General features: G+C 38.5%; 1 long non-coding RNA gene across 2 annotated transcripts; it reads left to right on the forward strand.

Moving 5' to 3' along the window:
• Positions 1-452: 452 nt before the first annotated feature.
• On the forward strand, positions 453-22,342 carry LOC129349029 (uncharacterized). Of its 2 annotated transcripts, none has more exons than XR_008601821.1 (2): positions 453-626; positions 20,612-22,342. It is a non-coding gene; the product is annotated as an uncharacterized LOC129349029 (long non-coding RNA). The 2 variants fall into 2 exon arrangements; XR_008601822.1 differs by lacking the exon at positions 453-626 and adding an exon at positions 636-16,223.

The following is a 22,342-nucleotide window of genomic DNA, read 5'->3' on the forward strand; positions in this document are numbered from 1 at the left end:
CCACCCTCAACCCTTCACTCTCCCTCTGATTGGGCGAACGTCCCGCCAATCAAGGGACCGGGTCCGTTATGCATGCTTCGCTTGCTCCTGGAAAGCTCTGGATTTTTGGACTCTCGGAACATTAAAGTGTGGCAATTGAAGAAAAACAAAAGTGACAAAGTTTGCTAGTGAGAGCAGAAACTGTTGAATTTGTTCTAAACAGATAGCAAAGATGATGCTCAGGTAATTGTAGTTGTAATATGGGTTGCAGTTTGAATAAATTCGCTAACTGTGGCGATTTCTGCGCCATTTGTCCTGTAAGCACAACACTCTCGAGTTGTGCTATTAATAATAACACAGTTTTTCTCTGTGGCTTTTCAAGAAGACAAATAAATATCCAGTGTTGCCAAAACGCTTTTGTTGGTCCGTTGTGTCATATGATGTGTTACAGATTTCCGGCAGGCCGTGAAGGCAGCAACGAGTTCATTGTGGCCCTGCAGAGCTAATGCCATCACACGTAGCGGCTACGACGAGCAGCACGGCGACATCAGGGCCACCGCAGCAGCGCAGTCCGTATTACTGTCAAATTATTTCACTATAACGGCAATGGAATACAGCGCTGCGGATCATTAGACGCGTCCGAACTGGTAAGTGACACTGTTTTCTAATTATACTCATCATTCAGCTTCGTTTCTGCTTCCAAAGCCGAATGAATTACTTTGATTTTTTTGTACCCTCCCCTCAGTTTTTTCCGTTTACTATTATTGACGTTTGGTGAACGTGCTTAGCCTGTTAGCTAGCTACACTTGTATGTGTGCCGAGAGGATGTCTAGAAGAGGCGTCGGCTGTTTTTTAAATGCCAAAGAAACACACACATCTAGTGTGTGTAACTGGGATGAAGGAAACAGCACCCGGACCTAATTAAACAAGTAGGCTATCCACGGTCATTGGCCGAAAAACAAATGTTTAGCACCACACGGGAGGGTTTAAGCCTTCAAAGCATCTTGACGCATTTTGATTGTCACTGCTCGGTTGTTTACCATACCTCCACCCCCCCATCTCTCTCCTCTCTCTTCCCCATCATCATCAGCAGTAGCAGCATCTCCTATTGATGCTCAGTGGAGTCAGATGAAGGACACAACCTCACATGATTCACTGACTCTGTTTTCACTTGGTGCTCTGGTAACTTTAAGAAGATGCAGGTTGGACTGTGTTCATGCTGACGATCAGTGTGTTGTTGTGATAACACTATACTCTGTTCTCAACAAGTTTCACACCGCAACTCCTGGATTTTAATCAGGTTTAAATGCACCGTGCTGAGGAGATTTACAACCATCTTTCTTATTCATGTAAAATGCAGTTTCTCCCTCCTTTCCTATTTGGTAATTGGGGTTAAACACTCTCGCCACCTCTATTCCCCTCTAAAACAATAAAGGGCATCCCTCCATCTATTTCCTCGGCCCATAAACCTGGCCAGGTCTTGTTGTGGAAAAATGTCTTCACAACTTGAGGCTTCTTCAGTTCTGGCTCTAAGTTCTGACTGCTAAAAGTTTACAAGTCCAAAAATAATAACTGCCTAAGTCTCTCCAATACAGGCAGAAAAGAGTCTAAGAGTCAATCTTCAGATTCAAAGAAGATGTGTTTTATTCCTCCACGTACAGGTCAAACACACTGAGAGATACCCCGGGGTATGTCTGAAGACCCTACCTGATGCACTGGCTTTTATACTATTTGGCTCTGGGGCTTTCCACGCCCCAGGCCCATCCTTCTTTTTGTGACAGGCCTCCTACCATTATAACATAGGTTTCGATTCTAATAGTGTCTGGGCTTCTCGGTACTTTCCAAAAAATAATGAGGGATGGGCAGTTTCGCCAGGTGCAGGTAGCCCTCCCTTCTCTGGCTCCAAGCTCATCCTCATCAACCTTTTTTTATTCATCTTTTACAGTGCATCATCTTTTCTTAGGTACATTGGGTTACACTGACCCAGGTCACATTGACCCAGGAGCGCATCATCAGAGTGCATCAGACCTTCATCAGGGCATCTCTCGGTCACAATCTCATCATCATCCCGTTTTAATGACAAAAAGTAGCAACATGTGTATACTAGAGCTGGCAGCGCCGGGCACCTTAATGAGTTGCACCTGCTGGGGTGATAAAAACAACATACCAAGCTGGCACAGGTCACAGTGACCTGCACATCTTTATACACAGGGGTTCATGTGCTTAATGCTCAGAAGCTACCTTCTATATTAATAACTAAATAACTGATTAATGGTTAAATATTGTAGATCATTGGCATTGATGAAACTTATTAAGATCACACATAATGATTATTGGGATTTTACCACTACAGTCTGAACCGCAGCCATTTGTTCCGCGTGTTGTGTCTGCAAAATTAGTGTAATTGATTGTATTGTCGGCCGCTGCCATTAGGCGCCCAACCCTTTCTCTCTTCCAACATCACTTCACGAACTGTTTCTTAATGAATCAGGCTCATTTACAAAATGTGACACACAGCAAACCTTGCCACTCATAATGAATTTATTTTAGGTGGCACTATAGGGAGAACGGCAGAAACTGGAGGCTCTGTAATGTGATGCAGAGTTGTAATTTCCCCTGCTTTCTTTTGCCTATTTTCAGCAAACCAGTCTCCTTGGGTTTTGAGCGGTGCCAGCAGCTGACATTCAGCTCGCTGACTCCACTAAGTGTTAGATTTCTGCAGCAAGAAGAAGAAGAAGCTGCCTATTTCACAACCATGTGATGTTGTGGCCTGCTGAGTTCAGGTGCTGCAGGTGCAGTGTATGGAAGCGCATTATATTTATCTGTGGATGGATCGGTCCCCATGCTGCAGGGATAATCTCTGTTCAGAGGTAGTAGTCTTGGAAACCGAGCTCAGGAGACTGTGTGCTTTGTGAAATATAGTGTTTTTTGTAGAAGCTGTATACGCACACACACACACACACACACACACACACACACACACACACACACACAAATCTAGATCATTTGATGTGTGGTGGGAGCTGGCATTAATCATAGAAAATTACAGACGTTAAATAAAAATGTGTTTAATCAGACATTTTTGCAGTGACGTTCTGTATGGCAGATGTCCCCGTCTGACTTGTAGCTTCTTGCAGACACAACCCTTGTCTTGTCAGGATGAGTTATGAGTTAAGAGCTGCTACTTTTCATTCTTGGTGCCATACAATAGGACGAGACATGCAGTGTCGTTGTTAAGTCTCGCACGCTTATTGTGTATGTCTATTTAGACAGACGGCTTGAAAAAAAAAAGGCTTCTCCTCCTTTTACAATGTGGTGAAACGCTGCCAAAGAACCGCGTTCCAAATTACATTGGTATGAGCTTGCTGAGTGAAATCGAAAGGATCTGAGGAAATTTATAAGGTGAAGTCCATAAATATATATTTTTTTTCCTTTTTGAGTTATCCATTAGAATGTTTGTTTGCGTTCATCTCGAGCTCATCCTGTTGATTTTAATGGACAAACAGTGAGTGGGAAGGAGGTGACTGGCACCATCTTGGCTGTTTTATGAGCACAACAGTGGAGAACTCACTGCTTACATTGGATTTCACTCTAAAAGGGGGTTTGCAGTAGATTTTTGTGCGTTGTTTGGTGTCAACTAAATACATTTTTAAATTGCATGAATGATATACAATATAAGTTAATTTAAGACAAACTACATAGTTACATAAGTCTAAAATACCAAAGGGCTGGTAAACAACATCAAATGTGATGAATCTTAGCTAGCTAGCTGTTATCATTAGCCATAGACGGTATATAAAAGATGGATGTAGTGTCGGGGTCTCAACAGTGAAGTCAGTGCGGACATGACTTAAGACTTCATTCTTTCTAACAGCCAGCAGGGGGCTGGTTGTTAATATAAAAAAAAAAAAAAAAAAAAAAAGAAATCTGATTCTGTGGAAGTCTATTGGAAATTGACCCTACTTCTCACCTGATTTGTTTGTTGGTTTTTATGATTTTATAGGTCTCAGTTGTTAGTTTCAAGTCTGTTTCAAAGTAGCATGATGTTCATCTATTAAATTATGGTCCAATTTAGAGGAAAACAGATGATAAAGCAGGGTATTGAAGGCCGGTCTAATTTGTGATCTTTAAAAATGAAGCCTCAAAACTACAGTCACGGTTGCTACGTCTGTCTTTTGTCTACAACGTGAGGCGATAATGCTACTAGAGAGTAAAATTATACATTCTGTAAAACAATGGACAGCCCACATATTGGGGTTTGCAGGAAAATTATATGCATATTGTCTGGTGTTATTGTTGTTTCACAAGACAAAGTGAGTATACGTGTTTGTTGGCAGCTAACAATACTCCGAGGGAAAGAATTCATTGTCAGGTTTTGTTGGGTAATTGGCCTGAATGCTTTAGAAAAAAAGACATATTAAGAAAAAATTATCATGGACATAGAGATGGACTCCTTGGGGTTTTATTTAGTTGTTGTTCTTTTGCTGATTTATGGCTTTGTTAAGAGTCACTCTATGCGCTGCGAAATATATTCTATTTTCTATCTGATTGTGGTAGCTGATGTGAGTTCTCTTAGGAAAACCTCTGTTCACCTTGTTACCAGATTTAAATATGTCTCTTCAGTCGGGTTAATTTTCCCGAAAAATGCATTTTATTTTTGCTTTTTGTTGTAATAGTAAGTCTATATGCGGCTGACTTGAGGGGGTGTCATGAAGAACACTGGAGACTATACATGTGTCATATACTTTAGGGGAATCTTGAGTGGGACACGCCTCCAACACAGCTGTGGTCTGCTCTACTGCTATGACTGGTGTTGTGGGCTGTATTTTAACACTGTGACAGTTTATGATTGTTATTTCACAAGAAGATCGGTGTGACTGAAACTTTTTAAATAATCAACACAGAGGTGATGTATGTGTGCCAGACTGACTTTTCAATAGGTTTTGAAAGAGCCTTGTTTTTGTACGTCTTACGGTACTTTGTTTTGTTATGGATAAATCACATTTTTGTCAACTGTTGTGAGAGATTATATAACGTCACTTTCACACAGTGTTAACCATAGCTGTGCAATACTGTCGGATTGCTCCTTTAATTCAGTCCTCAGTTTCCAAGTTCAGCAAAGTCGTGTCACTAAGTACACTGCAATTTCTTCTCCTGTGCTAAACTCCACGTTTATTTTCTCCCTAAATCTATACAATGTCCTTTGATAGAATGATGAGTCAAGACACTTTGCTTTCTTCAATATGGTGGTGAAAACCTGCTCTGGACGAATGTTGTATATTGCATGTTTACAAAGAAATGCAAAGTATGTACTGTCCACTGTAGGACTGTGTTATATCGTATTATACAGTGCAGAATGCTGAACAGAAAGCATTCCTTCACCTTTTGCACACTTAGTAAAGTTTAAACAGATTACAGTGTAATAGATAATTGCTTTTTCCCCCCATCAAGCCACATTCAGTAATCCATGATGGCAAAATTCATGCAAAGTCTTTAAAAATGAATAACTGAAATTTCTCTGAAACATTCTGATTCTTTGCTTTGACACCTCCGACTGTGTTCAGGTGCAGCTTGTTTGCTTCGATTATCCTTAAGACGTATGTAGATTCTGATCTGAGTCCCCCAGTGGTGAGCTGAATTGACTGGACACACACCTGTGGATGTAGGGTCCCATGATTCTCACCTTGTGCCAAGGTAAACGTGTTGACTGGATTTTCTCTTCTCAGATAGACTTTAAAGCATTTCTATATGCTTCAGTGCAAATTATGTTGTGTATGTAGTGTTTCTTTGAATAAAAATGCATAAAAATAAACACAACTGTATAGAACAGATTCATCCATTTCCTCATGTTATGACCCCAACTTTAGGAACCAAAGATTTTGCAGAATATTTTTTAAAAGGTTGAGCTGAACGTATGCCTGAATATTTTCCATTCTTTTCCAGTTTTTCCTAATGAAAACAGTGTGCAACACATGTTTATCACTGCGTGTATTTTAGTGTAGATCCGAATCCAGATGGAGATGAAAAGGACTTTGGTATCGTCTGTGAATATAGCCTCAGTCTATCCTCTTGAAGTGATTTAAACTTGCTTTGGTATTGATCCACTTTAGACCCGATTCAGCCTGTACAACACCTGCTCTTCCTCTGACTCAGGCAACATGGCCGTCATTCACCATGTTTGTGCGGCTTTGATTCATTCTGCCAGAGCGTATTGTACTGTACACTAATGACACACTGTGATCCCATTGTGCTCGAATGTGAAAGAGGAAACAAACAGCTACATGGAAGTACAGGTGTGGATTGTGTTCGCTATGGTTACATCACTCCTGATGTCCCTTTTGGTCACTGTCTGTCACTGTACGCTCTGTGGCCGGAGCCATTTTGAACAGATTTGGGCATCTGTGCAGTAGCCAGTGCAGAGAGCTGGTGGCAGCATCATTTTTAAAGCTTTAATCCTCATCCTGTTGCAACTCTATGTAACCTCTTATCTCTGTTACTGAAGAATTGCTCACTTTACTGATCATAAACAGACATACTAGGAGCAATTTACCATTAATAGTAGACTTCAGAGAGACTCTTTAGTTTGTTTTGTTTGTCATCATTCTATATTTGCTTCGTAAATGACTCAGGATATTAATTATTGATTGTTCAGTCTTAATCTGAGCATTTAAACTTTCAATACCTCGATCTTGTCCAGTAACTGCAGCAGTACTTTTTTCCCTGGTTCTGTTCTCTCAAATGAAAGTATTTTGCTGGTTGTCTTGATGACCTATGACAGTAGTTTGGATATTTTTGGGTTGGGCTGCAAAATTAATCAAATATTAATCTCGACCACAATTTCGGCTTCCTGCAATTAAATGAACATGATCCACTGTGATATTGACCGTTTTAAAATGTGTGCTCTGCTCATCGAAAACTCTGCTGCATATCAAATCAAGCACTTCCTAAACTAACAGACGGCCACCAGGGAGCGACTGAGATGTTTTGCTTCACTTTTGGGCAGCTGTGCTACTTGTGCAAAAAATTTTATGGATGATGTAGAAGAGCAATGTAAGAGAGACAGCAGATGGGCAAAATCTAATGACTGGAGCAGGAAGTGAGGAGCTTCAAAAGTGATTTTAAAACAGATCTTCACTCATTGTTTGTGTTTCAGATTTAGTGCAAGTGATGCTAAGCAAGAACAAATCATATACAAAGTGCGTAGGAGACTTGTGTCTGTGCGGTAAAACAACACAACTAACTTGTTTAGCCACCTGACAAAATACTACAAACTCTGGTACAATGAATGCAAATAAATGTAAAGAAGAATAACGTTGCTAATATTAACTCGCTGAGTCCTTGTGCAGCATCAACTAAGATACTGTGTCCATAACAACGACGCTGTACAATTTGCCACCATATTGTACAGCATGAAGGTGAAAGCAGCTCTGGTGATTTTCATTTGGGTGACCATTTTAGTAAAATCTTATTTATATTTTAGATTCCAGGAGATGTGAATGGACACTTAATTATTTAATTGCAAATATTTCTATATTTGCAGGTACAGAAGTCATTGAATAACCGTGGAAAAAAATGCAAATATCACTTTGGTCATAATTTTGCAGTCGAATCTTTGGGTTTTGGACTTTTGATGATTAACTTTTGTCAATTTTTTTTGTGATTTTACAAATGAAAATATATTCGCAGATTAGTGCATTATGAAAATAATAGGTAGTTGCAACATCAACCAATACTACTCAAGGGTTTGTGGTTACAAAGTGTTTCAGTCAAGTTGGTGACAGGAAACAAGTTCATTAGGAATCTGACTCTGGTTGTCAGTAGAAATCAATATACACTGTCTTGCAAACATTGTAGGTCCCCCTTGTGCTGCCAAACAGCAGTGGACCATCGAAACATAAAATCTGGGGGCCTTTGCCGTCTAACACTTGGTTTGTTGGCAGTGGACCCTTTAGACCTTGTGACCTGTGGGGTAGGGCCTCCGTGGATCAGGCTTGTTTCGGGCATTCCACTGTTGATTAGATTGGGATCAAGTTTTGATGTTAGTTTAGCACCTTGGGCTCTTGGTCCTATTCCTCGAGCTGTTCCTGAGCCGTGTAAAAGTGTAGCATGCTGCATTATCCTTTCCACGAGGTAGGTGCTTGGTCTACAGCAATGTTTAGGTGGATGGTGCGCGTCAAAGTCACATACATGAATGCCAGGAATTGAGTTTTCCCAGCAGAACATTGCACTGTAACAAGATGATAAATGATGTTCACTTCACTTGTCAGTGGTTTCAGTGTTGTTGCTGAGTATACAAGGAGTTTATACCTGCCTGTTTCTGTGCAGTGAGCTTCAAGCAAACTCATGTCTGCACAAGTGATTAAGTGTAACTCCTTCTGCATGTCATTTAGAACAGGTGGAGTAAACCTCCATCTCCTCTTCGAGAGATCTTTGCCCAGGATTTGATCGCGTCACATGGAGCTTGCGGTGGGTCAGATGGGCCCGGCTCATGCATTTCGTGTTGAGGGGGTTACAGTCAGCCGCTCCTCCACTCTCAGCGTCACGCCAAAACCACAGAGGTCAGAAAGACACCACAACAATGCTGTCCTTTGTGTCACGCTTCCAGTGGAGAGAGATGAAATCGCTGCCTCTTCTCTCTCTCACTCTTTGTGCCTTTTTATTCCCTGCTTTGGTGGCTGAATCGTGATGTACGTGCAAGCTCAAATGAAGTTATTGTTACAGATGAGTAAATGTTGAGCCACGGATGAATGCAGGCTACGACAGAGCCAGCGGGGATGTACGCTGACATGTGAGAGCAGAGCTACACATCATATGATTGCCTCTGTTAGCCTGCAGTCCCTCCAGCATCTTCCCATCACAACTGCTAGTTTTCTTCTCTGCTAATTAAAAACAGAGGTTCGACTTCACTTTTTTGACACTTACTACATGATCCATCAGCTTCATTAAAAAAAAAAAAGGGAATGTTTATGAGCAAGGCATATGCCACTGGGTCACTGTTGCAATGATATCAGGGGAGGAAATGGTGTGTGAAAGCGATACACTTGCATGAAAGCTTGTCAAAACGGGGCCCGTGGAGATGTCTGTCTTAGGGGTGCTTCTTCAAAGGAATTCAATTAACAGGAGTTGTTTGTCTTGCTTCAAGGAGCTGGGCTAACACAGATCCTATCACGCTGATCACAACACACACAAACCCCCTTATCAGCCCAGCACTTCTACCTGTCGCAGCTCATCTTTGTGTTTGCTTACGGTGTGCTAGAACTGTGCAAAGTCAGTCAGTGGCCGTCAAGTGTGGCTTCATTTCCTCTGAAAAGAATCGCACTTGCTCATTTACATCTGGAGTACAGGCGAGGCACGAAAGCACCAGTGAGCTCGGCTTCCTCTCATATCCTGCTCAACATTTTCCATTTTTAATCTCCCTCGCTTTTTTTCTTAATCTCTCCAATTCCATTTAGGTCTCAAGTCCATTTAGCCTTTATTCGTGAGTTCAACAGTGCACTGGAGCGCCTCGGTCTATATTTAAAACCTCACCGCTGAATAAATCGAGCAGAAATCTTTTAAGTCTGCCAGCCACCACCCAACCTGAAAGTTTATACTGCTGCTGAAGCAGAGGAACAGCAATGGTAGGTTCCTGTAACAGGTTTCAGCCATATGCAGGCAGCTGAGCAGCTCGCAATAGATCCCTGGCAGCTCCGAGTACCACAGAGTTATAAGTGCTGCCATGCTTTATGCTTCCTCAGACTTTGTCCCAAACTGCAGATTAGTACTAAAAAAGTATGCAGTAGCATTTAGATTTTTTTTCAAGTATGTCCCACCTTCCAGGCTGCCTTTGCTTTGCAGTCATTTCACTGAAGGATTATGCATGCAGACTTCTCAAATATGCATTTACAGCTTTGCATCGATAGTGTGCGTTTGACAAAAATATAAGCAGCCGGAGAGTTAATGGGCAAAGTTAATGGGCAGCTAACAGGTGAGAAATTTTTTTAAAAATCCACACTTTTTTCTGTTTCTGTGACAGTATTCTCTAAAGACCAGCATCTGAAGCAGCTACAGCCAGCAGGTTTTCACATGTATTTTGCAACAGAGTTAGAAAAGCAAGTCTTTCTTCAGTGGCATTTTTTTTTTGAAGGAATTGAATAAAGCACATGACAGCATTTGGTGAGTCTCCCTTGAGAAACACTTTTGGCACTTTAACCTTGCAAAAAATCTTTGTCAGCATGGAGCCCGATAGATGAATCAGAAATTGATGTTTCCTTATTGCAAATGCAGGACATGTCAGTGCTCTGCCCTGAAAACACTACATATATAAAAGTTCCAGTTTTTAAGTCACCTCAGACATGTATTTTTAATCTTTTAGTAGCACTGAATCAAAATATAATCAAATTACAATAATGACAGCTACAATTGTTAAGTTATGGGAGGTGCAATTTTTAGTAAAGGTAGAATGCATCACAACAAGCTATTTTAGCTAAAATGTGGTGCTACAGAAATCCTCAGTCTATAAATCTTATTCTCTGTTTAGTACAGACAACAGCAAAATCACTGAATTTTTTATGTGCAAAAATTACCATCCCGATTGAAATCATTACTCATATCGCAATATCTCCCATTTTTATTCTGCAGGTTCTTGTTACATTTCAGTTGATCTATGAGTATGTTTCCTCAGGAAATTGTTTCACAGAGGTGGTAGGTGCCAATGTACCAAAGATGAGTAACACAAGACTTTAAAATAAAGTAATCATTTCCTTTGACGTCAGTGTGAAGACTTTATTTTAGGTGCAGGGTGACTGCTGTAAAAGGCTGCTTTGCACTCTGCACAGACTATAATCTAACTATAATTTCAGCTCACATATAAGTGGGGCTCCAGTTTACAAATTTATGATAAATCCATATTTGAGGTATTTAGTAAAGCATTGTATCATTTGTATAATTTGTAGGAAATCCCTCCTAGTACATATGTTTTCTTCATTAACTGAAATATTACTTAAGCAATTGAAATATTGTTAGCATACTTGCCAACTCTTGAGTAACCAGACTCTAGCTCTAATGAGTATTTTGGTCAAAGAGTTAAATCATTAAGTGAAGCAGAAGTAAACAGGAGCGTGGGTGGAATAACAGTCGACATCAACTTTGTAGATGTTTGTTCAGAAAACAGCTGTCAAAATTCATCAGATGTGTCAAGCTGATTATGTGTAGTGAATTGTGTTTAATAGTGGAGTCTTGTCTTTTTGCTACGGTATAAAGTGTACAGGTTTTTTAGTGTTAAAATAGAATTATAGAATTGGAATCAGTTTTATTATCAAGTTCACATACGAGGAATTTTTTGCATTGCAAGTCTATGGACAGCAGATGTTGCAAGTCAAATCAAAAGTAAATGTCATAGACCAAATAATTTTAAAAGTAACAGAAGTGTTTACATTGTGCAAATTCTTCACCTGAGAATGTACGAGGATGCATAGTGTGAATGATGATTTCGTCTAAAAAACGTCATAGTATAGCATGTCATCCAAAAAACGTCATAGAACAGCATGGCGCCCAAAAAATGTCATAGCATGTCGTCCAAAAAACATCATAGTATAGCATGTCGTCCAAAAAATGTCATAGAATGTCATCCAAAAAACATCATAGTATAGCATGTCGTCCAAAAAATTTCATAGCATGTCATCCAAAAAATATCATAGAACAGCATGTCGTCTAAAAAACGTCATAGTATAGCATGTCGTCCAAAAAAACATCATAGAACAGCATGTCGCCCAAAAAATGGCATAGTAAAATGTCCAAAAAACGTCATAGAACAGCATGTTGCCCAAAAAATGTCATAGCATGTCGTCCAAAAAACTTCATAGCATATCATGTCCTCCATAACAGTGACAGTTTAGCATGTTGTCCAAAAAATATCATAGAACAGCATGTCAGCCAAAAAAAGTCATAGTATAGCATGTCGTCCAAAAAATCGTCACAGTATAGCGTGTCGCTCTAAAAACGTCATAGTATAGCATGTTGCTCAAAAAACATCATAGTATAGCAGGTCATCCAAAAAACGTCATAGTATAGCATGTCACTCTAAAAACATCATAGTACAGCACGCCGTCCAAAAAAGCGTCATACTATAGCATGTCGCTCAAAAATCATCATCGTATAGCATGTCGCTCAAAAAACACCATAGTATAGCCTTTGGTCCAGAAAACATCACAGTATAGCCTTTGGTCCAAAAAAACGTCATAGTATAGCATGTCGCCCAAAAAACGTCATAGCATAGCATATTGCTCAAGAAATGTCATAGTATAGCATGTCGCTCTAAAAAACGTCATAGTATAGCATGTCATCCAAAAAACATCATAGTATAGCATGTCGTCCAAAAAACGTCATAGTATAGCATGTCGTTCAAAGAACGTCATAGTATAGCATGTCCAAAAGATATCATAGAATAGCATGTCACTCTAAAAACGTCACAGTATAGCCTTCGGTCCAAAAAACGTCATAGTATAGCATGTCGTCCAAAAAACGTCATCGTATAGCATGTCGCTCTAAAAACGTCATAGTATAGCCGTCGGTCCAACAAACGTCATAGTGTAGCATGTCATCCAAAAAATGTCATACTATAGCATTTCACTCAAGAAACGTAATCGAATAGCATGTCGCTCATAAAGACCATGGTATAGGCTTTGGTCCAAAAAACATCACAGTATAGCCTTTGGTCCAAAAAACGTCATAGTATAGCATGTCGTCCAAAAAATGTCATAGTATAGCATGTCACTCTAAAAACGTCACAGTATAGCATGTCGTTCAAAAAATATCTTAGAATAGCATGTCGCTCAAAAAACGTCATAGTATAGCATGTCGCTCAAAAAACGTCATAGTATCGCATGTTGCTCTAAAAACATCATAGTATAGCAGGTCATCCAAAAAACGTCATAGTATAGCATGTCACTCTAAAAACATCATGGTATTGCATGTCGTCCAAAAGACGTCATAGTATAGCATGTCCCCCCAAAAAACATCATAGCATAGCATATTGCTCAAAAAATGTCATATGATAGCATGTCGCTCTAAAAAACGTCATAGTATAGCATGTCGTTCAAAGAACGTCATAGTATAGCATGTCGTTCAAAGAACGTCATAGTATAGCATGTCGCTCTAAAAACGTTATAGAATAGCATGTCGCTCAAAAAACGTCATAGTATAGCATGTCCAAAAGATATCATAGAATAGCATGTCACTCTAAAAACGTCACAGTATAGCCTTCGGTCCAAAAAACGTCATAGTATAGCATGTCGTCCAAAAAACGTCATCGTATAGCATGTCACTCTAAAAACATCATGGTATTGCATGTCGTCCAAAAAACGTCGTAGTATAGCATGTCCCCCAAAAAACATCATAGCATAGCATATTGCTCAAAAAATGTCATATTATAGCATGTCGCTCTAAAAAACGTCATAGTATAGCATGTCGTTCAAAGAACGTCATAGTATAGCATGTCGCTCTAAAAACGTCATAGAATAGCATGTCGCTCAAAAAACGTCATAGTATAGCATGTCGCTCAAAAAACGTCATAGTATCGCATGTTGCTCTAAAAACATCATAGTATAGCAGGTCATCCAAAAAACGTCATAGTATAGCATGTCACTCTAAAAACATCATGGTATTGCATGTCGTCCAAAAAACGTCATAGTATAGCATGTCCCCCAAAAAACATCATAGCATAGCATATTGCTCAAAAAATGTCATATTATAACATGTCGCCCAAAAAACATCATAGCATAGCATATTGCTCAAGAAATGTCATAGTATAGCATGTCGCTCAAAAAACGTCATAGTATAGCATGTCGCCCAAAAAACATCATAGCATAGCATATTGCTCAAGAAATGTCATAGTATAGCATGTCGCTCTGAAAAACATCGTAGTATAGCATGTCGCTCTAAAAACGTCACAGTATAGCATGTCATTCTAAAAACGTCACAGTATAGCTTGTCGCTCTAAAAAACATCATAGTATGGCATGTCACTCAAAAAGCATCATATAGCATGTCGCTCTAAAAAACTTCATAGTATAGCATGTCACTCTAAAAACGTCAGTGTAGCACGTCGCTCAAAAAACATCATAGTATAGCATGTCGCTCTAAAAAACGTCATAGAATAGCATATCGCTCAAAAAACGTCATAGCATAGCATGTCGCTCTAAAAACGTCATAGAATAGCATGTCGCTCAAAAAACATCATAGTATAGCATGTTGCTTAAAAAACGTCATAGTATAGCATGTCGCTCAAAAAACGCCATAGTATAGCATGTTGCTCTAAAAACGTCATAGTATAGCATGTTGCTTAAAAACGTCATAGTATAGCATGTCGCTCAAAAAACGGCATTGTATAACATGTCAAAAAAAAAGCGGTTTTTCAACGTGCCATAAAATGAAATAATGTAAAGCAGGCTGCGAAAAACACTCCAGAAAGGTCTTGTTGGAAAAAAAAAAATCATCATGAATTTTAGCGCAAAAAAACGCCATAGTATACTATGTCGAGGAAAAAAATGCGATTTTTCAACATGTTGTAAAAGCGTGCCATATGATGAAATAATGTAAAGTAGGCCGTGAAAAACGCTCCAGAAAGGTTTTCTTTGGAAAAAAAATCATCATGAATTTTGGTGCAAAAAAATGCCATAGTATACTATGTCGAAAAAAAATGCAATTTTTCAACATGTTGTAAAAACGTGCCATATGATGAAATAATGTAAAGGAGGCCATTAAAAACGCTATGGTAAAGTTTTCTTTGAAAACAAAATCATCATGGATTTTGGCAGAAAAAAAACGCCATAGTATACTATGTTGAAAAATGTCATTTTTCAACATGTGAAAACATGCCATATGATGAAATAATGTAAAGTAGGCCGTGAAAAACACTCCAGAAAGGTTTTCTTTGAAATAAAAATCATCATGAATTTTGGAGCAAAAAAACGCCGTAGTATACTATGTCGAAAAATGCGATTTTTCAATGTTGTGAAAATATGCCATATGATGAAATAATGTAAAGCAGGCTACGAAAAACACTATGGTAAGGTTTTCTTTGAAAAAAAAAATCATCATGGATTTTGGCGCAAAAAAACATCATAGTATACTATGTCGACAAAAAAATGTGATTTTTCAACATGTTGTAAAAACGTGCCATATGATGAAATAATGTAAAGTAGGCTGTGAAAAACACTCCAGAAAGGTATTCTTTGAAAAAAAACATCATCATGGATTTTGGCGCAAAAAAACTCCATAGTATAGCATGTCGCTCTAAAAACGTCATCGTATAGCCTTTGGTCCAGTAAACGCCATAGTATAGCATGTCGCTCATAAAACGTCATCGTATAGCCTGTCGTCCAAGAAACATCATAGTGTAGCATGTCATACAAAAAAAGTCATAGCATGTCACTCAAAAAACTTCGTAGTATAGCATGTCGCTCAATAACGTCATCGTATAGCCTTTGATCCAAAAAACGTCATAGTATAGCATGTCGCCCTTAAAACGTCATAGTATAGCATGTCGTCCAACAAACGTCATAGTATAGCATGTCGCTCAAAAAACGTCATAGTATAGCCTTTAGTCCACAAAACGTTATGTCCTGGCTGTCTGAAGTAGGTGAGGAGCAACACAAAAACAGTCCAAACGCTGGTTTCCAGAGGGTTAGACGAGTATTTATTTGAAAGAGTAAGTTTACAACAACACAACATGTGAGGGGGTTAAAAGCAAATGGGTGTTAGTAAAATAAAAATAAATAAACAGAACTAAAAGTGAACTTCCTGTTGACATTGATGGGCATTCCAACCAGGAACAAAGTACAAGATCAATACGAAAAAAACTCTTCCTGTTCACCTCTTAAAACCCAAAAACACACCGCAGTAGCAGCCTAAACTAAAACTACCGATGGGTTCCCTGTTTTCCTTTCTGAACAACTCAAAGGTCCCTCTCTATCTCCCCACACATCCACCAACCACTGGAACACATCTCCAAAGTTCTGCTGGGCCAGCTCAGCTTCCCCTCAGAAGAAGTGCTGCCACCTGCCAGATGAAGGAGCCTTTTGAGAGGCAGCTGGCATCGTGATTGGACTGTACTTTGGTCTGTTCCAATCCAGCTTCAGCTCCAGAGACGGCAGGCGGGACGAGTCAACGGAGGCCTGGTGGACGAAGGCATGCAGCTGAGTACAATCCAGAAAACAACAGAGGAGGAGTGCAGCAGCCCAGAGCCAGAACAAACAGAGTAGCATGGTATGTCTCTTAGAAAACATCATAGCCTTTGGTATGAAAAAACGCCATCGTATATTGTACAAATAACAAGTCAAAGGAAAGAGACATACATTGTAGAATTGTAGTAATTGTTGGCTGACTGATTTACTGATTATCAGTATTTTATTTTTTACTGATTTACGGTAATAAATAAATTTAAAAAGGGCGCTACTTTGGCTCTGAACCTTTGTCTACCTGTGGTTGCTTTGTCTTCTGGAGTGATTTGATTGGTTATTCATCACAAATAAAGCTCCTTTAACTTAACATCTGTAAACAAAACAAAAACGTGTCAAAGTTTTCTGTTAGAGTTTGTGTTCTTCTAAGTTTAACTCCAAGATTTTAAATACTTTCATTTACTGCAAATGAATATCTACTCCAAATGTCTCACTAATAATCATTATCAGCCTTAAAAACCCACAAAACACCCCTCTATACTGGACCACACTTAGTACAGTCTGGTTCCCCCTTCTATAAATCTGCTTGGGATCTTCCACTTCCTGTTTGTCAAAGTGGCCTTCTACCTGGACAGGTTTTGTTGGAGCTCATGCATCAAACATTTTAGGTAACTTCACTTTAATATGGATGGATGACACTGAATTAGAGTCTGTTTTAATGAGACTGAGTTAAGATGTGTAGCTCTGTCATTGAATAGGAAATAATTTCTCAGAATTCACAGAGAAAAGTCTGAAATGTTTGCTAGGTTAGCGTCCCACATGTTCTTTGGCTCAGCTAAAGCTAACTCTCTCCAACTTCTGGATCTCTTGAGTTGCTTGTTGTTAAAATATCTTGCTAGAGGTGCTGAAGCTTAGAAAGTCTGAGATGTTTGTTCAAAATAGGCGCATTCTCAAGTCTTATCTGAACTGTCCTCTTTTCTGTTCACTTTCCCTAAACGTAGGAGTTAATGACAGAGCAGCACATCCAGACTCAGTCTCATTTATGTAGAGATTAAACTTCAGTGTCATTCATTGATGTTAAAGTGCAGTTTTTCAAATGTTTGTTGCACATGCTCCCGACCAAAGCAGTCCAGGTGGAAGACGATGTGAAGAGAAAGCTCCAGAGGATGAATATCACACATTTACGTTGGAAATAAATGTCCTTTAATTAGACATTGTCATGCAAAAGTTGGATTTCCCTTTAATGATGTTCAAATCCTTGTTGAGTGTTTTGTTGATGTTGGTTTCTAAATGTTTTTGGCACTCGGCCCCAAAGATTAAAACCTTTTACGGCTCACAAGCTGCAACAATTCACACATTATCAACTATCTTTCTGACTAAACTAAGATAAAAAGTGAAAAACTGCCTGATTCCTGCATCATGAATGTAAATCTTTTTGGTTTTTATGACAGTAAACTGAATATATTTGGGTTTGACATTTTGTAAACAAGAAATGAATTAGTGGAGAAAACAATCAACAGATTAATGGACAAAGAAAATGTGTTTTCCAACATATATGGCTGAATTACTCCAACATTACGAGATACATACAATTTTAATTCAATTTTATTTATATAACATCAATTACAGGTCAAATTGTCTCAAGACACTTTATTTTTATATTGTTTTGTCATATTTAAAATATGACAAAGTAAGAAATTTAAAACTCTTGACTAATCCAATTTATTATTTGGTTTTTAAGAGACTAATGGACAATTAAAATAAGTTTCTCCACTAAAACTAATAAACGTGAGGTCAAATAGAAGGAAGAGAATAAAGTTTGTCAACAAAAACTAAATCTGCTGGTAGATTCCATTAAAGTCCTAATAAAGGATAATAAAGTGTGATACTAAAGGTTTGTGGTGCTAAAAATGTCCAAGTAAAGATATAAAGTTGAACATCTGGATGGAGGTTGATAAAAGTTGACCTCCCTTCATTTCTCTGGAGCGACTCCGTGGATTTTATGGATGGTGGTTAAAGACCTGCTCTTCTAGTCGTCTTTCTTCTAGTCGCTGTAAAAAGTCAGTCCATCCTGGCCAACTTCAGCACCTCTTCATGACAACTTGTTCTGCCTCTGACCTGGTGGAAACTCCAGAAACTCGGGAAAACCTGTGGAGACTCGAAGAACTCGTGGCGACTCGAAGAACTTGTCGGGCGGGGGAAGGTGTGGTGGGGGGTGGGGGGAGGTGGGGGACTAGAGGGGGGAGGCCGCCACCCACCTTCCCGCCTACTCTCCGCCCTGACTCCACCTTGGCTCCGCCCATGTGGTCACTTCAGGAACTACGATGCCAAAGGGACGACGAATTTATTTCTTTTCATCTGATCTGTAGCTCAGTGAGTTAAGGATTTGCCTATGGAGCTGCAGGTCGCCGGTTCAAGACCAGACACTTCTTAAATTTTATCAAAATCCTGACAAAGACAAACAAAGAAAAGTGCCAGTGGCGGGTCTTGAACCTGCGACCTTCCAGTTGGTAGTCTGTCTTCTTTTCCCCTGAGCTATTCGCTCAGATACTAATTTTTCTTTTTTTTGCGCATTTATCATCTATTTTTTGTCGTTTTCAAGTTTTTTTTTAACTTGAGTCTCGATTTGACCGTTTTACTCAGGAGGCTGGACTTCAGCCTTTGTTCTGGAGGGTGGAACCCTCAGTTCCAAGACTTTCCAAAGCCTCCAGACCTCTCGAGTCCTCAGGACCTGAGCTTTCACACAGTCTGAGGGCTGAAATTTTCTAAGTCCCACAGTAGTTCTCTGTTAGATTGAACCTTCAGACAGTCTGAGGACTGAAATCTTCTAAGTTCCTGAGTAGTTCTCTGTTAGTTTGAACCTTTCGACAGTCTGAGGACTGAAAACCTAAAAGTTCTTGAGTAGTTCTCTGTTAGTTTGAACCTTCAGACAGTCTGAGGACTGAAGTTTTAAAAGTTTCTCAGTACTTCTCTGTTAGTTTGAACTTCATGGTTAACAGAAGCCTTAAAACTTGTCACCATGAGTCTTGATTTCACATTTAGACCATCCATCTGAGTTCTTCTCAGACCTTCTCTTCTGTGGGTTTTTTAGAAATCCTCAACAAACTTTGATTCTCTTCACTGAACAGTAAAGTTTGTGGAGATCAGAAGGTAACATTAGTTTGATCGATGCCTTCAACTACTAGTAGACTTTATCTGGAAAGCAGTTTTCTGAAATGAACACTTAGTAAATCTGTCTACAATCAAACCAAGAACATAGAAAGAGGAAATGTTTGAAGAAACAACTTGATGTTTTCATTTCAGACTAGAAAACGCTTTCAGACCTTTATCTGTTTTTGCTCTTTTGATCATTTTATTGTTTCTTCTATTTAATTTGATCTTCTAAAGTTTAACTGGTGTCTTTTCAAATGTTTTGTCTTTAGTTTGATTCTTCTTAAATGTTTAGTTTTGCTCTTTTCTCACCTTTTATTCTTTTCTCATGTCTGATTTGATTTCAAAATGTTTTGTCTTTTTAATGTTTGTTTTTTCAAATGTTTTATCGGCTTGTTTGAAAATTTCTTTTTGTTTCCCAGTGTTTAATTTTTCGATGACATCTTTAAGGTTTTTCTTTTTAAATGTTTTACCACCTTTTAATGTTTCATTTTCTTTTTAAATGCTTCATTGTATTTTCTGTTTAATTCCTATTTAAAGTTTTATTTAAGATTTAATTTTCTAATTAAACATTTTTGATTAAATGTTTTGTCTTTTTAAAGGTTTAATAATCTAATTAAATGTTTTGTATTTTTTAAATGTTTAATATTCTTCTTAATTGTATTTTTAAATGTTTAATTATCTAAAATATTTCATCTTTAACGTTTAATATTTTTGTTTTTAAAAAAATTGTTTAATTTCATAATTACGTTTCGTATCTGTTTAATTATCTAATTAAATATTTTGTCTTTTTAATATAATTTAATTGTATTCAATGTTTAATTTTCTTTTTAAAAGTTTAATTGTATTAAATGTTGTTTGCTTTGATTTAATTGCTTTTTTTTTAATGTAGGTTATTTCTTTAATCTTTTTTTTCTGTCAAGATTTTAACCCCAACCTTATAAATGAAACAAACCCTTAAATCACAATGAAAATACATCCGTTGTCACAGTCATGAGTTAGTCAATTATTCAGTTTATCAATTCAACTTTATTTGTTTAGCACCTTTCACACAGATGACAAAACTAAACAAGCAAAGACAAAAACTGCTAAAACTATGATCAAAACTCAAAAACATATTTAAAAAAAAAAAAAAATTTAACATCGTAATAAAATATGTGGTGTCCAGGGGATGGAGGGAGTTTATTGAAGTCTTCTTGGACTCACATGGTAAATCATTTAAAAAATAAACTTGATATTCAGTCTAAGGAAACTGCAGAGCAACAGAAGAACCAACAATATCTCCTGTTTTCTCCTTTAATGAGTCGACTCTTCTTGTGCTTTCAGACCAAAGAACTACAGACTCTTCACAACCTTCTCAAACTCTTGGTACAGGACCTCACCACATGGATCAAGAAGGTTTCAATCTCATTTCTACTCTGAAGCTCACCTTCTCCTGCTCAAACTGCTGACAAATGTTTCTGCTGCTCTAAAGTCTGGTCTCCAGAACTTCCTAAAAACTCTCAACGTCTCTTCTGCTGCAGGTTGCTTTGTAGAACTGTCGCAGAAAACCTCACTAAACCACATGGAGGGGCCTCAAGATAGTCGTCCAAATTAAACCGTACAAAAACCAAACTAGCACAACCCAAATGCTAAAGTCTCCTGCAGCCTACCAGAGAACCTCTGAGAACAGAGAATCAGGACAGTAACTCTTACCTTCTGGACAACCAACGTTGGTTCTCAAGCAAGAATACAGAATGTGTCTGACCAAACACCTCTAAAGACTCACTACAGCCAAGATAAAGATACAACTCACCTGCACCAAATCCACTAATCACTGCACACATTAGCACCATGTGCTAACTGTGGCTAAAGAACCACATTTACCAAGACAACTATCCAGTACAAAGCCCTAAAACACACCAAGAAACACATTAAAGATGATTTTACTGCTGGAAGCTGCAAGCCAACGTCTATAAAGAACAAACTAAAGCAATGGAGCCAAACCCGATTCAGTGGTGAATAGAAACAGAGGAAATGTTTGTCTGCAGCTAAATAAAGCAGGAAGAGACTGAGCTGCTCAGGTGTTCCTGATAACACCAAGCAGCCACCTGGACAGCCAATAGGAACACAGCTTACTGGAAGTCCAGAGGGCGGGGTTAGTCAAGTAAATTTAGTTTAAAGTTGAAGCAGAAAGTTAAAGAAAGTTGAAAACCACCTTCTGATACCTGAAATCTCTGAGTTTTCACACAAAGAACACCTGAACATGTCAAACTGGTTCCATAGTAGAACCATCATTGTAAAAACGTCATAGTATGGTGTGTTGCTCAAAAAACATTAGGACCGGGTTGTCTAGGGTCGCCGAGGAGCAACACAAAAACAGGACAAACGCTGGTTTCCAGGGGGTTAGGAGGCTATTTATTTGAAAGAGTAAGTTTACAACACAACATGTGAGCAGAAAAATCACAAAATCTGTCTTTAGTTCAGCTGAAAATGTTAGTTTTTGTCTTTTTTATTGACCAAACTTTTCAGGAAGTAGATGAAGAATAATTGAAGCTCTCATGTATAAGTCCAACTTATTTTGGATCCTTGTGGAGAGTTTAATCTTAGAGTTTGTAAAGCTGTTGAGTTTTTAGAGTCACATGGATTGTTTTGACATTTAATAACAGAGTCCTGAAATAAAATTACAGTTGTGGATTTTTGTTGTTTAGTCTGGAGTAAACAAATAACAGCAGCACAAATCTCAAACGTCATTATGAGGAGTCTGGATTGAGGTTTCTCACTTGATAATGATCAAAACATGAAATTTAGGTTGGTTTAAAGGAATATTCCACCTTAAATCTTTGAATGTTGACTTAAAAGGTTGGTTTCAGGAAGTATTCCACCTACAAGGTCCTCACACATCCACCTTAAAGGAACATTCCACCAAAAATCCTTGGACATGCACCTAAAATGTTGGAGTATTCCATCCAAAATCCTCAAAGAGACCTGAGGGGCTGGTTAAAAGGAATATTCCACCTAAAACCCCAAATATAGACCCGAAAGTGTGGTTTAGAAAAAATCCTTCTATGTAGACCA

This window comes from Amphiprion ocellaris, chromosome 5, assembly GCF_022539595.1.
Source record: "Amphiprion ocellaris isolate individual 3 ecotype Okinawa chromosome 5, ASM2253959v1, whole genome shotgun sequence".
NCBI classification, from domain to species: Eukaryota; Metazoa; Chordata; class Actinopteri; family Pomacentridae; genus Amphiprion; species Amphiprion ocellaris.